Source organism: Gorilla gorilla, chromosome 3 (genome assembly GCF_029281585.2).
Source record: "Gorilla gorilla gorilla isolate KB3781 chromosome 3, NHGRI_mGorGor1-v2.1_pri, whole genome shotgun sequence".
Taxonomy (NCBI): Eukaryota; Metazoa; Chordata; class Mammalia; order Primates; family Hominidae; genus Gorilla; species Gorilla gorilla.
The window spans coordinates 41554407-41572027 of NC_073227.2; the positions used below are offsets into that span (position 1 = coordinate 41554407).

A 17621-nucleotide genomic window follows, 5' to 3' on the forward strand; every position below is an offset into this window, starting at 1 on the left:
TACGAGAAGATAATAAGAAAGAATAAAGGGAGATTTAATGTTAGAATATAAGAATTAAAATTCACAAAAGACTATCAAAGGATATAATCAGTAAAAAGAGGTAAGATAAAATGTCACGTTGACACTAGAAGAAACCATCGAGCATACTTGTTCACAAGATAGGGACAAAAACGAAAAACATAAGAGTAAAAATTCTATCATACTGAAGGCCATATGGAGTTTTACATTTAATAAGTGCTTTCTGAATATGAGTCGTGGAGCTAAAATTCGACAGACATTATACTATTTAGACCCACAATAAGCTGTTTGGAAGAAACTTTTATTCACTCGGTTTCATAGAGAAGGAAGGTGAGCCCCCGGGAGATTTAAAACACTATTGGAGTTACATGACTATTGAACCAAATTAAAGAATAGTAGGACTTGATACGGAACATTCACCATGGGGGCCATTCTTTTAAATATTGCCCCAAAACCTTCACAAATTATATGGTCTAAGTTTTGTATTTCCCATATATCAAAGGGAAGAGTAATAGTTTCATATTCATAAAATTTTTATGAGGATAATTAGATAGTGGTGAAAGAAATTGCAAGGACCTAGAAGATAATACATTCACAAAATGTTATTCCTATTACCATGATTATTATAAATGTCACCCTAGCTCTTCTCCTTTTTGGTCAATATTCTTTGTGAACACCTTTTCATATCATAGATAAATGTAGAATTTTTATATACAATTATAATGGTTTTTATTTGGACATATTATTTCATGCTGCATTAAACAGATGTTTCACTATCTGGTCTGAGGATATGATGACTCTTAGCCCAAGCTGCACCATTTTGTAAACCCCCGCCATTTCGCAAACCCAGGTCACAGTGGAAAATTCCACTACGGCTCAGGCTGTGAGAAACATCCTGCCGGGCAAGTCCTAAGCCTAACCGCCTGATCTCAGGAAATTCCTCACTTAGCAACAGCTAACCACCCTGCCCACCCCACTTCACAACAAGCCCAGATCTCTCCCACTCGGACCTAAACTTACCCAGTCTGTAAGCGGGGGCGGGCTCTGGCGCTAGCTGGTGTCCTCCTCCGCGGGTGTTTGTTCGATAAACCTGTGTTGCTGTAGAGCCGCCTCCGTCCGTTTTTTCTCCCGTTCCTGCGCTAACGATGACATTATACCAAATGTAACTGGTAAGCATCATTCTTTGAAGAAAAGTAATTTACGATATTGTAAGAGGGGCTTCAGTTAATGCGGGGGTGGGGGTGGGGAATTAGATATGGCGGCCTGACATCATTTTAATATGTCTGGCACAAGACTGAAAATATTTGCCAAAAAAAAAAGGTTATATTTTTCGATCTTGACAAATTATATCTCAAGTTCAGCTGAATTAAATCCCTGCCAAAAACAAATACAAAAGCAACAACAACAGCAACAAATAACAAGAAAACAACAGTGGGCTATTTTTAAAAACAAGCAAGACAACCTTTAAAAATATTGAAAAAAATAATAGAGCAATTCATAGTTGCAAACATAGCTTTTAATATAAGTATATTATAAAGCTGCAATATTTCAGGGACTATGAAATGTCTACTAGAGTCAACAAGTAAACTGATGCTAGTATAACCCTGAATAATCCATAAATATGATGTTTAGCATTTGGAAAATATAATTTTATATGGTTATTTAATAAGTTGTTCCAAGATAATTTATGAATTATTTGCATAAAATTATGTTAAATCCATGAATCACATCATTTATTGAAAATACATTTTATTTAAATGTAATATATGTGAGTATGTGTATAATATGAGGTGTGTGTTCTTGTGTGTACTATTATACCATGAGGGCAAGCTCTAAAGACAATCCCTTAATTGGGATTTGAGACATCCTCACCCTAAAAGAAATAGATTTCTTTTTTATTTTCTGCTGAATCAAATAAGATTATGAACTATTTCCTATTGTTTTGAAGCAATACACTAAAAATCATCTATACAATTTTCTATCCTCTTTTTTTCTGCCGATATAATTACTATGCTGAATTCTATTTTGCTTTTTCTCTTTAGTTTTGTGATGGTTTTCATGACTCTGTGTCATGAAAGAGCATATTAGTTTTACTTGATTTTATATATTGACATATGTTGTGTCTATTCTTCTGTGACTTCCATTTGGGCTTAAATTATTTGAAAGTTCATCTATGTTGATAAGTGTAGTGGTCAGTGAACTGATTTTCACTGCCTTAGTAGTAGTATGATATACAAATGTGCATGTTGTTTATCCATATTATAATAATAGTCAGTGCAAACGTTTTACATATTTTGTTGTGACAGCAATCCTCTAAAGACCTTTTTGCACTGTTCTATACTTCCAATAATTTGTTTTGTGTATGTACCAACATGTCAAATATCAGGGTAAAGGATATTTGCTCATTTAACTTACATAGTTAACCCAAATTGCAACATCTGTTTGTGCTAATTTTAAAAGGAACTTTATATAATCGAAGTCGTTTTGTAAAATGACTGCCCAAACTCAACTCATAGATAAGGGAATTTTATTTTTAGAAACAATAGCCTCCAGAAAAATAGCTTCCTTCTAAAAGTGGTCAAATGCAAAACACAAGCCAGGCATAGCTCATCTCTGTAATTCAAGCACTTTGGGAGGCAGAGGGGAGTATAGCAACGTAGCAACGTAGCAAGACACCCCTCTCTCTCTAAAAATTAAAAAAAAAATTAGCCTTGCATGGTGGCACTCACCTGTAGTCCCAGATACTTGGGAGGCTGAGATGGGAGGATTGCTTCAGCCCTGGAGGTTGAGGCTGCAGTGAGCCATGATAGCGCCACTACACTCCAGACTGGGTGAGAGAGCAAGACCCTGTCACAAAAGAAAAAATAAATAAACAAACATTTGTTAAAACATTTAAAATAATTATATAAGACAAAATAATCTGTAGATGTATTTTGGGAATATATTGATTCTTACTATTTTTCTCTAAGTCCTGAAGAGCATAGGTTCAGCTTAGCTTTGTTTTTTAGAAAAAAATTTTGTGTTACATTTTTGAATTGCACAAAATTGCATGATGCTTTAGCTTAACGCTAACTGAATTTCCCAGCTTGTTGTTCACCTTACATTTTTAATTGCCTTTTCTATCTTTCTGTCTATTTAGAAGATTGTTTCTTCTCTTATAGAGTTTTTTTTTTCAAAAAAAATTAATAAAACATTGTTTTATTTTTCTTAAAGACATCTTTCAATGAATTCATTTCCTCCTTATCCGAATTAGACTGCTTCACCTCGATCCTGCTAATTAGCTGTCACTATGCCATTTCTTGTCTTTGGATTAGATCTGCTGTTTGCCTACCTCTCTTTTATAGATATCACGTTTTATGATGGTGGTGTTTTTGTTTTGTTGTCTTTTCCTGTGTTTGTTGGAAAGGGGATGGATAGAGAGAAAGAACTGTTTGTTTTGTTCTTATGGTCCACATACCTGAATAATTTTTATCAGAAACTTTTTGTAAGAGGTAAACTTTCCATATCCTCAGCAATGACACATGACACATTTTATGACAAAGGAGATGTCAGCAGAAATACTGTATTTCTCAGAAAGTTTTGCTTTTGCTTTACTGACCTTGCTCAGTGGCTATCTTGGGACTGACAGTGAATAAAATGGCAAGAGAAACTGGAAAACCCTGGCATTTATATGTTTGAGCTGGTGCATCCACTCCGAACTCCCAATACCTAAAAGTCTTGTTATTTGATAAAAAAATAAAACATCTGTGAGTAGTCACTATTACTTGCGCTTTCTATTATGTGTGAAAGAATAGAAGTCTAATAGAGACAATGTATATATGAGAGTGTGGGTGAGTTGTCTGTGATATGTTACATGTATATATGTGGACAGGTCAATATGGAGCTATAGAATGTGAAAAAATAATACCAAATGATGTATTTTTAGTTGTTGACATAGATTACTTTTAAATGATACAGGAATTATGTCAGTTGGACAGAACTTCACATGAAATGGTGCATGATACAAATCCTTAAGAATGTGCAGGTCACTGTCCCGTAGTAGTGAAAGGGGTAAGTAAATATCAGCAAGCAGTTGGGCAATGTAGCCAATGGCATAGTGAGTAATTTTCCAGTGGCTGAAAAAAAAATGGAAATCAGTAAAATTGAACATCAGGAAGTCACAATGCATATAAAACAATATAGGAAAATGCATAGATAAAAGCTCTTTGCTTTATAAGTTTTTTTTTTTTCAAATATTGCTAATGTAGGATTTTTCTCAGCTCCTTTGTCAGACTCATGACAAGGGTGAATGTTTACTCAGCCCACCGCACTCAGCTCCTTGCAGGAAGGATCACATGAGCAAGCAAGGGCAGGACCCAGCCAGCCACTCCGGGCACTGGTGGGAGCAAGCTATGTGTGGGGCCCACGGCCAGACCAGGTGTGAGTGAGCAAGTGTGGGATCCAGCCAGCCACTCTGGACACTGGTGGGAGCGAGCTCCATGCAGGGCCCATGGCAGTGCCAGGTGAGGATGCCTGTGACCCTGGAACCCCAGAGGGAGTGTTACTGTCCTCTCTTAGCTCCTCTGTCTGTTGATGGCTATGTGTTAACAGCTCAGTTGGCTCCTTACCTCATCACGTGGGGCAACTGCCCTCCACTGGCAATGGCAAAGGGGTAGTGTGACAGCCTTTTTGGGTACCTGCACTCAGTGGGTACCAAGCTCTTGTCAGGCATCCAAGGAGAATGAGGTCACAAGGACACTTGAAGGATGGTGAAGGCAGATAATTTTACTGAGCAGTGGAAATGGCTCTCAGCAGAGAGGGGAGCTGGAAAGGGGACAGGAAGGGCAGGTAGTCTTTCCTGAAGTCAGGTGGTCTTCTCCCCTATGTCTGGCTATCTCTTCCCCAAAGTCAAGCCATCTCTTTTCCCCAAAGTCTGGGCATCTCTCCTCTGAAGTCAAGCCATCTCTCCTCTGTACTGACAGAGTCTGGGGTCTTCAGAAAGAACCAAGAGGGAGAGAGTGGGCAAACAGGAATGGAAGTTCTCACTTTGGGCTGTGGGTTTCATGCTACTTTGGCTTGAAGGTGGGCTTTCACTGGGGACCCGCCCCTGTCTGCCTAGAATTTCTCTGCCTCCTACCTCTATCGTTGCTTTGAGTGTTCAACATTTCCAGATAAGGCCCAAAAGAGAATATCATTCCCATGTGGTTTTACGAGTCCATTCTTCCTCAAACTCAAAGGATAAAATCACTGAAATATACCACTATTATTTGTGTAAGTAATAAAACTTCAAAATTTATATTAAATTTGCATGAGACTCTAATAATATATGTTATTCTAACTTGTAAAATGGAAGGAAGGAAGGAAGGAAGAAGGAAGGTTTCTTGTGAAGTTGTAGTTTGGCTGAAAACAATTACAAATAATTTAATTATTATGATTTGGAATAATGATACTTTTAGCTTGAATGTTCAATTTAGCTTTAATAATTCAGCGACTCTGCAATCTCCATCTCAGTGCAGTTCTATCATTTTCAAATTGTAAAGGCCAAGAATACTATTAAATGTATTGATTTTCATCTTTACTTACAGATATATGAATAGCCTCTAAAACTGACAAGCAAATAGGGTTAAAATTGCTTCCTACAAGAAAGCACAGAAGGAAAATGCTAAAGCCAATGAAAAACCAAAAATGTCTTTGATAACACCTCGGTCACTCTACAGGATAACTAAGCCTCAGAACATTTGCCAATTCACATAAATTATCTTTGGAATGTTCTAACCTTTGAAATAAAATGAAAATAGTTACTAGCTTTATCTACATGACATGACTGGGTTTCTTTTAGCATGCAAAGTAACAACAGAAAAAACCATATCTGATAGCAAAATTCTTACAATAATCTCAATCTCTGCATTAAACTTGGGGGGGGGGATTGCATCTTTGTATACAAAATCATTTATGGGCAAAGTTTCAAAATAAATGAGATGTAAATTCTATGAATTTCATTATGTTACTAAATTGGAAACCAGTTACACATATAGAGGCTTAGGTGCACTGAGTTGAGAAATAATGCAGAGACTACACATTATATTGCATGGACATTTTCTACCCTTCATTTTTTGAAGAGGAAGATGATATTTAAGTTGGATTTAGAGTTGAAAAAATTGTCTAGTGCAACTCACATAGTCTATTTTACTTGCATATGTTTCACATTTGTCCTTTGGTGGGTTGCTTGTGTTTTGAAGAGTATTGAAATTATATGAGTTTTTCAATTCATATTAAACCTAAAACATATTTCTGTCTCCAGTAAGCTTCTCTGTTGATCATAACTGCCCAACAAAGTGAGCAGTTTGAACCATTCGTTTTCAATAACCAATAATCTTGGGCATATTGTGAAATCCTCTATTTTGTTTTGTGTCCTCTCCACCATCCCCAGGAACAAAAGTTCCATTTATTAAATATAAAATAATTGAGTGTCTGAATGCTGAACATTCTTCCTGAATATCTTAGCATTTTATTTGTTTGCAAACACATTTTAATGTCGTTGGTAAAGAAAACATTTCTCAATTATTCAGAATTTAATTATGGATCATCTTGATCTAAGGTGATATTTCATAGACTCATTTATGATAGTGGTGCAACTACAAGGCGTCTGTGTGACAAATCTCATAGATATGCAGAGGTTAACGTATAGCATAAAGATCGGTGGGCTATGACTTAGGGAGTCCTGAGTAATTAGTATAGTGCTAATTATTACCTTTTTTCTTTTTGAAAATTTTAGTTAGAGATCTGGCTTCTGTCTGTTGCCCAGGCTGGTCTTGAACTCCTTGGCTCAAAGCAATCCCCCTGCCTCAGCCTCCCAAAGTGCTGGGATTACAGGCATAAACCACTGCATCTGAAATATAAATTTTTTTTTTGAGTAGCAGAGCCTTTATTTGTATACTTTCTGATAGGTACTACAGCACTGATTATAATTCACAAGTTTGATGTGAATAATATGTTGTATAATATATGCAAATATTTACGCAATTTTAAAGGGGCTTTATAAATTCCACCTTTATTAATGCAATCATATTTATTAATTTTTTATTACTATTTATACTCATTAAATTTTTGGACATTAGCTTGAAACCATTCTTTCACTCTGATGGCTTTCCATGTGTTTTAATAATCGTAATAATTTTAATCATTAATAATTTATCAATGTGTCATGTGCTAAAAGATTTAGAGATATATAAATCAGTATAGTAAAGTTGATATAAATATATAAATACGTATATACTTTTTGGTTTTTTACTGTAGGCTTTTCCTTTTACCATTATTAGGCAAATAATCATTGTGATTTACTGTCATTTCTACAAATCCAAAACAATAATTATATGCAATCATAAATTGCTCAATAAGACTAAAATTCTATTATTAAAGTAATAAAATTGAGTCACTTAATTCAAGCCATATATTCACTGAACACCTGCTATGTGTAATGCACTCTGCTGTATACTTGCAAACTTCTAAGCTTTATGAGGATTATACGCTAACTTCTTTGTACAAAACTATCTCCTATTTCAAATTTGTTCTTATCATCTTTTATCTTGCGTTAACATGATGAAATTGGATTTTTGTTTATATTCTCACTTTTTGAAAGTCTTCCAGTATCATGTCAAGAAACTTTGAAGGATCTGAGATTTTAGATTACTTCTACACTAACAAGTTAGCCATGGTTACTGGACGAAGAGGCAGAACTTACAGAGACAATAACTTTATTAGAGCACCATAAGCTTATGAGTATCATGTTTGCCTTGGTCCCATCCTCTTTCTCTAAGTCCCACGAGAATAACGCAGAGGTGTCTACTTGATACTGCACATGCAATGTTTTTGCTTCACAACTGATTAATTGCAATGTTACAGAACCTGATTCTTTTGCAGTAGGTTATTTAGCAGATCTGCCCTTTTGCCCGAAAGGAGAACTATTTCTGTCTTCCAAGGCTATCCTATACAAATAACCTTGAAAAGACAATCTAGAACAAAGACAAATCAGTGCCTCTGCTCACAAACATGCAAAAACATGAGACATCATGAAGAATTGTCTCCCACGGTATTATATCTTGAATTTTGAAAGGGAAACATAATGCTATCTGAATTTATGTTATGCTTCTATTCAGATACATGCTGCTGTAATACTAATACATGCTGCTGTAATACTAATACATGCTGCTGTAATAAGGAGTCCTCATTTAAGTTACTGTGTCCAAAATGAGTTTCCAGTGGTCCTCCATCTTGATACATGCTTCAGTATCACTTATACAGAAAGGGTGGACATGGTAAGTCACTTGCTCGCTATTAAAGCTTCTTCTTAGAAGTAATATGACTACTTTCATACATATTCATTTGCCTCAGCAAGACACACAGTCATATTTAGCTTCCAAAAAGGTTGGAAAGCACAATTTTATCATGTCCTGGAAACTGATCAACACTAATTGCAAGTCTACATGTTCATGGAAGGAAGAGACAACTCTTAACGTTTGTAATCAGATCTTACAAACGTAAGATCTGATGGCACCAATTTTTTCCAATGTGATGTTTTCATAGTAGTCAATAGAAGAAGAGAAACAGAAGGCAATTCCGTTTGGGAACAGGATATCTTCCTTAGGAACGAGAAAATGGTGTCTTCCTTGCCAATTATTTTCTCTGCCCATAGAGCCACAGGGCTAAAACTGCTTGCTGGAATAATGTGTAAAGACCGCAAAATAGTCAGCTCTTCACAAAAATAGTATTGTAATAGATATCATTCTGCTATCATTCAGCTCTGATAACATAATCTCATTTGCTTTCGCTCCAACATGCTACTCACTGTACTTCCATACACTCTCACCCTCTCACCTTGAAGAAATCTTTGAAAATACTGTTCAAAACTGTGGCACCATTCTGAATTCCAGTCCTTGACTTAAATCAATTTTCAAGAGCATTAGATAAGCAGAGGTCTTGTCTTAGTTTTATATGACAATGTAATGAAATTTATTGAACCACTTTGTCTTAAATATATAAACAGAAAAAATAGCATAAAAATGAAGAGTTGGAAAATATAGGGATCATTACTAAACTGATGAAAAGCTATTCTTCAGACACATTTTATAGAGTTGAAAAGATTTCAAAATTGCTAAATAACTGTAGCAAAGACAGTGCAAGTTTGAACAATCTGTAGCATAATGAAATGTCTCAGATATTAAACACAAATAGAAAAAATGCATTTTGTTTATTAAATGTAGGATTTTGCATATTAAAACATTAAAACTGTCTGTTATTATTTTATTTAAATTCGGAGAAATTCCTGGCTTATCTACAGGAGAAAATTATTACACAAATAATGCAGTATACTTTAAAGCAAGAAAGAATCGTTTTTTGTTCTTTTAAAATTTGTTGACTGCTGGAAGAATAATGAGATAAAGTAATAATTTTTTTCAGGTTATTGAGGTATAATTACATAGTAAAAGTTATATATATTTAAGGTGTACAATTTCATGTTTTAACATAGGTATACATTTTGAAATACCACAATCAAGTTCTAATATATATTTTAGGCTAGGAAGCAAGAGTGGAAAATGAAACATATTTAGTTCTCACTGAGTATCCCAGGGGATTCAGGATTATAATGCTCAGAGAAAGTAGTGAGAGCTATAAGCACATTGAACTCATAGGCCAATAGCTCAACTTCTATGAAGCTCAAAGCCTACAACTCTAAGGTAAACATCTCTAGTCATGTGTCTATCTTGGGCTTCTTTTGTCCTATCTTCTCTTCTCACTCATCCTTCTTGCCTCATATCATTCTCAGTTACATGCTTGCCTGCCTTCCTACCCTCCTACCCTTCCTTCTCTTCTTTCTTCCTACCTTCCTTGCTTCCTTTCTTCTTCTCTCCTTCCTTCCTTTCCTTCTCTCCTTTCTTTCTATTTCCATTTCCTTTTGCAAGATCTTGTCCTCATCTGCCACTGCAGTATTTCTAGTGTATTAGTTTTCTCTTGCTGAGCTAACAAACTACCAAAATGTGGTGGCTTAAGACAGCAAACATTTATTATTTGATGGTTCTGGAGGTCAGAAGTGAAGTGAAATTCACTGGGCTGAAATCAAAGTGTCAGCAGGTCTGCATTCTTTCTAGAGTCTGTAGCTAAGAATCTGTTTCTTTGCCTTTTTCAGTTCCTAAAGGTTATCCACATTCCTTGGTTCATGGCCATCAGTCAGCAATTACATCACAGCAAACTCTACTGCCCTTTGGTACACCTTCTTCTCTGACTGTAATTCTCCTGCCTCCTTCTGTCAATTATAAAAAAAGAAAACCCTGTGATTTCATTGGGCCTATCTGATTCATACAGAATCACCTGCTCACCTCAAGATTCTTAACCTACTAATAGCTGCAAAGCCCCTTTTGTCATATTTACAGGTTCTGGGAGTTAGGATGTAGATGTCTGTGGTAGGCTATTATCCTGCTTACCATATCCAACAAATTGCCTTAAGTCAAGATTCTCCTGAAAAAAACAGAAACAACAGTTTATCTATCTATCTATCTATCTATCTATCTATCTATCTATCTATCTATTCATCCATCTATCGATTGACCTGTTTCTATTCTATAGCTGTTTCTATTATTCTATAATCTATATCTATTCTATAGCTGTATCCATCTGTAGAGACATTCTGGATACACTACTTCTGAATAATACTATCTTCCACTAGATCTTACTCCTATAGATGGGTCAAAGTCTGTGAGGTGGTCTGAAGTCATAGGGTTCTCCTGAGTACTTTCAGCACTTAATACACATTGTGTTATCCACACAATAGGGGAAAAACTTATTCTGCCATTTACAGACATGTATCAAAGTAGCTGATGTCACAGCATCATACAGAGTGCTAATTGAATAACAGCCTATTTTATTTTTCATGTGTGCCTCTCTTTCCATAATAGGACACAAGGGTTCATGGGTGGTTAGCCTCAAAGACAAATATTAGTGATGAACATCATGCTGTACTCAGAATTGCTTCTCTGGACTGATAATGAAAGCTTTTTCACTAAGCCACGCTTGACTGCCTGACTCTTCCGTTATGATGAGCCCTCTCCCAGGATGCTCCTCAGGGGTTTATTACAGTCGACTTCTGGATCAGGCTGCCAGACATATAGAGACACGTCTGAATTCCATGTATGAACAGAGCATAGACTAAAGCTGTAACACCTTATCATCTCCCAGGCTGCTTCCAAGCTTCTGAAAACTGGTTTTGCCCCTAAAACCTTAATACATTGTAAAATCAACCCTGTTATGTTTGAATCATAGCATTTTAGAAAAATGAAATAGTGATTTTGTGCTACTGCTTGATAATACAGAAAAGTAAATGTCTATGCAAGGGCATGAAGTACTTATATTTTTAAACTTTAAAAAGGAAAGTAACCAGACATTGGGCTTCCTTGTCATTTACAGCAGCAGCCCCCAACCTTTTTGGCACCAGGGACCAGTTTCATAGAAGACAATTTTTCCATGGACCCGGTGTGGGGAGATGGTTTCCGGATGATTCAAGCACATTACATTTATTGTACACTGTATTTCTATTATTATTACTATAATTATAGAACTCAATATAATTCAGAGTCGGTGGGTACCCTGAGCTTGTTTTCCTGCAACTAGATGCTCCCATCTGGGGTTGATGGGACAGAGTGACAGATCATCAGGTATTAGATTATCATAAGGAGTGCATGACATAGATCCCTCGCATGTGCAGTTCACAATAGAGTTTGCACTCCTGTGAGAATCCAATGCTGCAGTTGATCTGACGGGAGCTGGAGCTCAGGCAGTAATGTGAGCGATGAGGAGGGGCTGTAAATACAGATGAAGCTTCACTGGCTTGCCTGCTGTTCACTGCTTGCTGTGTGGCTTGGTTCCTAACGGGCCATGGACTAGTACTGGTCTGTGGCCCAGGGGCTGTGGACCCCTGATTTTAAGAAGTAAGATAGCAACAAAAATAAGGATTTGTTAATTCAACAACGTTGTGAAGGTTTAGGAATTTCTTTTAATTTCACAGTGTTTATTTTTTGCCTGTATTTTCTAATTATCTGTTATATTTAATATAGAACTCCTAAAAAGGAGTGTGGGTGAAGACAGTAGTCTACCTGCCGCCAACTTTAATGAAAGAGAAAACTCAAAAAAGTAAAGTAAGTGATGCAAAATCTGAAAAAGATGACGTCTGAATTCGATGGTCTTAAGAAAGGAGAGTTTATAAATATCTAGGATACAGAAATGGTGACTTTAGCTTCAAGGAACCTATGTGGGGTTGCCTGAAATTTGTCTCTGTAATGTCACATGTGTGGAAGATACTGTATGTCATTAATAACTGATTTTGTGCCAATTGGAAGTATTATTAAATTACTGTGCACAGCACTTGATAGCAAAATAAGGGGATGTTTCTTACATATTCCTAGGTATTTCTGAATTTACTCTGCTGGTTTTATATAAAACATGAACACTGGAAAATAGAAAACAAGTATCCCAAAATCCTTTCCTAGTATGTGTGCCCATGCCTCTCACTTAATGATTTCACATTATTGATAAATTTCCTCATCGATATAGTGCTCCATTTTATTAATCTTGAATTGGGCAAAAAAAGATGTAGTTGCTGCAAGGCACTTTCATTTGCCATCGTTTTCGCAAGGGCTCATATTCCTACATCTTCTGAAATACCTAATTAACTCTTGTTTAAAATGAGCACATGCAGAATATAAATGGAATAAATTACTACTCATTGAAACTCAAATATTTCCAATTGAATAAATATTTGACAGAATATTAAGAGCTTTTTGAAGCTATTTCACATAACCACTTAGAAACTATGAATCCAGGACCCACTATTTGAAAAGTACATTACCAACAATAAGCAGCTTGTTCATTATAAGTCTCATTGATATGTCAAGTGACAGTATTAAATCGGTGACTAAATAAAGCTTACTATATCTAGGGTTAAAAAAGAAGGTTGGATTTACTTTCTGATTTGTCTGATTTTTATGTAATGACAAAAACCTTTTTTCAAGAGCATAAAGTTAACCAATTTATGTTATAAATGATAAACAGTGACAGTGTACTACTGCACATATCTACCCATAATAGGCAGACTTCCGAAGCAAATGAAATCATGATCATTAAATTAAAATAACCTAGGTTCAATATATGCCTTGTCATCTCCCGAATATGAACAAAATTACTTCATTTCTCAGAGGCTCGGTTTCCCTGATTGAAAAATGTGAGTAATAGTAGCATTCTGTTGATGCCATTATTAGTCAGTTCAGTATAACATCGTAGAATATCACAGACTTGGTGGCTCAAGCAACCAAAACTTATTTTTTCAAAGCTCTGGAGTCTGGAAGTCCACGATCAAGGTGCTAGCAGGGTTGGTTTCTAGTGAGGCCTCTCTTCCTGGCTTGCGGGTGGCTGCCTTCTTACTATTAGTTTGATGCAAACGTAATTGCATATTTTCCCATTAAAAGTAATGGCAAAAAACACAATTATGTTTACACCAACGTAATATATCCTTCGACAGCTGTTTCTGTGTGCATGCACTCCTGGTGTCTCTCTTTTTATGAGGACCGCAGTCCTATTGGGTTAGAGTCCCACCTTTATGACCTAATTTAACCTCAATTACCTCCTTAAAGGTCTTATCTCCAACTAAAGTCACACTGGGGGTCAGAGCTCCAACATGTGAATTTTTCTGGGCAGGGTAGCACATTCCATAATAGTTTTGTTTTAGTGATTAAATGGTATATGGCATGGATACTCAATGTTTAATTACACAGTGGAAACTCAGAAGTGTTAACTGTTTTATTTTAACGCCATCACCTATGAGTGAATTCTGATTTGCCTTATCTGAAAGCATTACCTAGTAGACTATCCAGGCAGTTAAAGCAGCCGCTGTACCTGTCACCTTCTCATCTTCCCTGCATCTCAATTACTAGGGTTTCTGGCAAGGAGGTGAATCAAACCCCACTCAGTTCTCAGAGATTGTATTATTATTGTCTCTTCTTTCTGGTCACCACACCCAAGGTTTTCAAATCAGTTCACCGCCATTCCCCAAATCTCAAGCTTCTGCAGAAATAAAGAGCAATATTGTAAAAATAAAGAAAAAAAAATAAAAAGGAAACAAAGGTTTGGACATGCTGAGTGTGACATGTACAAACTACACACACAAACACAAAATCACTAATGGCTTATCTCTATAGATTTAATATGCAATTTTAAAAAGGCAATTATGCATTATTAAAGGATCTGAAGGGTTCATATCTATTTTTACCTAGCTTTTATATCCACCCAACCCTCCACACACATCCCTTTTTTGACTCCTGCATTGGTTTTATTGTTCATTAAGAATACCAATTAGATGACAGTTCTTTATTTTAAATCAAGTTATGCAAATGTGGCCTACACATGCAGGTTTATTAATAAACAATATGTGTTTCATTTTCAGTTGCATTAATATTTTACACCTAAAATTGCAGTTATAGCAAGTTTACTAAAAAGACTTTCTAGCTAGAATTTAAATGAAAGAACAAAGAAAGACACTTAGCATATTGACTTTAGAAGGCTTCGGAACATATTATATTTTTAGACTAGTTATAGGAAATGTGGAAAACAAGTTCTGTATCTGGAACAACATCTCATAATCATTTGTGTTACTTCAAAACAGACTAAATAATGAGTTCTGTTTATTCATAAAAAGAAAGCAAATTTTATACCATACTCCCAGAAATAAAATAATAGTATTTACCTAAAAATAACATGGTACATTTAAGATAATTCTGAACCAATGCTTTGGATAAAGTAAACAATGTTTTTCTCAGTTTTTTTAGGGAATGCATTTAAGTTTTGAAAATTTCATTCTGATATAAATATTCCAAATAGATATTGCCGGGAACTATTATCAGTTTAGAAACTCAGCATATTCATAAGTTCACTTTGCATTTGTATAGTTTTCATAAGTCCAAATGTTTATACCTGACCTCTGGTTATTGACATAAAGAAAGATTAAGCATCTACATCTAAGATAAGGCAATCAAAAGACTGTTTCTCCTAGGAGTTTACAGTACAAATGTTTGAGGTCAAATGTATCATTTGTTGATCCAGTTCAGACCTAGTTTCTCTATCCAAGAACTTTTTTTAGGTCACTTTAACCCTACCCTATCTGTTTCAGAGTGCAAAGTATAGTTGAAGGTAAGAACAAGTAATCATAAAAAAAATAGATACACTTTTGAAAGTTCCATGTAGTTGTGTAATAATATTTATCACTGACAGATAATACTTGATATCAGCTTTTATGAAAAATGTCAATAAGCAGCAATCCATAGAGGAAAGATAATTGTTTCATTGCACTAATAGAAGCTCAGCTAATTTAGGATTTTAGAGGTGAGTGAAAATTGGCAATCATTTGTGAGGCCAGAAAAATGTAATGATAAGTATATGTCCTTATGCTTTTCCTATATGCTAGGCAGTGCTTTACATGCTTTACATGTCTTCTTAACATGCTAGGAGATGAGATGGTGCTATTCTTGTTTAAGGATTCTCAACTCCTAAGTGTGGAGCTTGGTTTTATTGTGACAGTCGATTTCCATAGCTGGAGCGCTTGATCACAAAGTTTTACTGACTACTATGCTAAAGTTATGCACATGTTATAGGTAAAAAATCTTCTAGGCATTGTAGTATGTACAAAATAAATAAACTTCTGCCCTTCAAGGTACAACTTGTGAGCAATTAATTATAATACCTTGCAGAAGTATAGAGCACTCATTAAAGTTCAAAGTGCTTTGGAGAGAGAAGACATTTTCTGACAGGAGGATTGACAATATTTGCAAAAGGAAATTTGTATTTAGCTAGGTCTTGAAGAATGTATTGGATTTCATGGTGAAGTTTATTGTTTTTTCCAATTTATCACTCTCTTCTCTATGATATAATTGTATATCCACATCCTTTAACATTTGACTTGGCAGTACCTCCCTCTAGAGCACATGGTGTATATTTACCTGCCCCAATGATATTGAGCTTGGTTATATGCTTTTCTGTGGTCATTGGAATGCCAGTAGGCATTATATAAACTGATATGACAGTGTTTGGTCCCTTGGACTCCTGCCATCACCATGAGAGAAGCACGCCTATTAAGTCACCATATGAGACAAGTGAGGCAATTCTGAACCCAACCTTTAGCCTAGTGGAAAATCCAGCTGAACCACAACTCATCCAAACTCAAGAAGAAAAAATATAAATGTTTCTTGCAAGAAGACACCAAGATTTTGAAGTTTATATTATACAATAAAAGCTAGATAATATATATTTTGACCAGGCATGGTGGCTCACTCCTGTAATCTCAGCATTTTGGGAAGCCAAGGCAGGAGAAATGCTTGAGGCCAGGAGTTCGAGACCAGCCCAGCAAATATGGTGAAACCCCATCTCTACTAAAACAAAACAAAAAAAAAACAAAACAAAACAAAAAACATAGCCGGGTGTGGTGGTGTGCACCTGTAGTCCCAGCTGCTGGGGAGGCTGAGGCAGGAGAATTTCTTGAACCTGGGAGGTGGAGGTTGCAGTGAGCTGAGTTCAGCCACTGTACTCCAGCCTGGGCAACAGAGCGAAACTCCATCTCAAAAATAAATAAATAAATACATAAAGACATATTTTAACAGATAATGTGGTAAGAGACAGAGACTTTGAAAGAATGATATCATCAAAGACATAGAGCCCCCAAACAGATTGAGAGAATAAATATTGAGTGCAATATCAGAGGACTGATAGAAATCTTCATGGAAAAGTATAAGAAGTGGTAAAGTCAGATTAGTCCATCAAATGTGAGTTCCATCAGGGCAACAGTTTCATTTACCTTGTCATTCTTTATCCTCAGTGTCTAAAACAATGCTTGTCACTCAAGAGCATTTGAAAAACATTTGTTGGTTGAGCAGATGACATGAACACAATTAAGGGTGTTTAAAAATTTTTCTTCAGCTGAAATCTGGGAGCCATCAAATGATTTTCAAAGGAGGAATTTCAGAAGTGGTATCAGGTTTAGTAAGTCATTTTTTTGGAGGAAGGATGTTTCATTCTCTGTAATACTTCCATTTTCATGTGGAAGGACCTCTCATAGAGAAACACTCCTGGACTGACTCACTCCTCCACAGGGAGAATGGATTAGAGTGGCAAAAATTTGGAGGTACATGAACTAATTAAGACTCTTCCTTGGCATACTTTCTGTGACTCTGGTAGAGTAGACTTTTGTGATTCTGGTAAAGTAGACTTTTTCTTTTTTTGCCACAACGTATTGTTTTTTATTGTGTAGGATAGAAGCAAAAATGAGAAAAATAGAAAGGCAATCAGAATCTCTTTGGGGAATTTATTAAAATTATTTTGAGTGACTCTTATTCTTTGGAATCTTCGTTATACATTTCATATGTTCCCAGTGCTGCTGCTAAGATCTTTGCTACCATATAGAGAAACACTGCTGATGAATTAAATCAGGAAGAGGAAAGCAAAAAAGGGAAATGCAAAGGGAGAGAGTCTTAGTGATCATTTTGGGTTTCTAGATTCATGATTACCTGAAGCAAAATCCAGAACTTAAAATTCTC

The 17621-nt window shown here is 35.8% G+C and overlaps 2 long non-coding RNA genes across 2 annotated transcripts in view; one reads left to right on the plus strand and one right to left on the minus strand.

The window, feature by feature from the left end:
• Nucleotides 1–1129, minus strand: part of LOC129532968 (uncharacterized) — a 104005-nt gene extending 102876 nt beyond the window's left edge. The window contains exon 1 of the long non-coding RNA XR_008678951.2: nt 1039–1129. This is a non-coding gene — a long non-coding RNA (uncharacterized lncRNA). The remainder of the gene's footprint in view (nt 1–1038) is intronic.
• Nucleotides 1059–17621, plus strand: part of LOC129532967 (uncharacterized) — a 165305-nt gene continuing 148742 nt past the window's right edge. Inside the window, exon 1 of the long non-coding RNA XR_008678950.2 lies at nt 1059–1187. This is a non-coding gene — a long non-coding RNA (uncharacterized lncRNA). The remainder of the gene's footprint in view (nt 1188–17621) is intronic.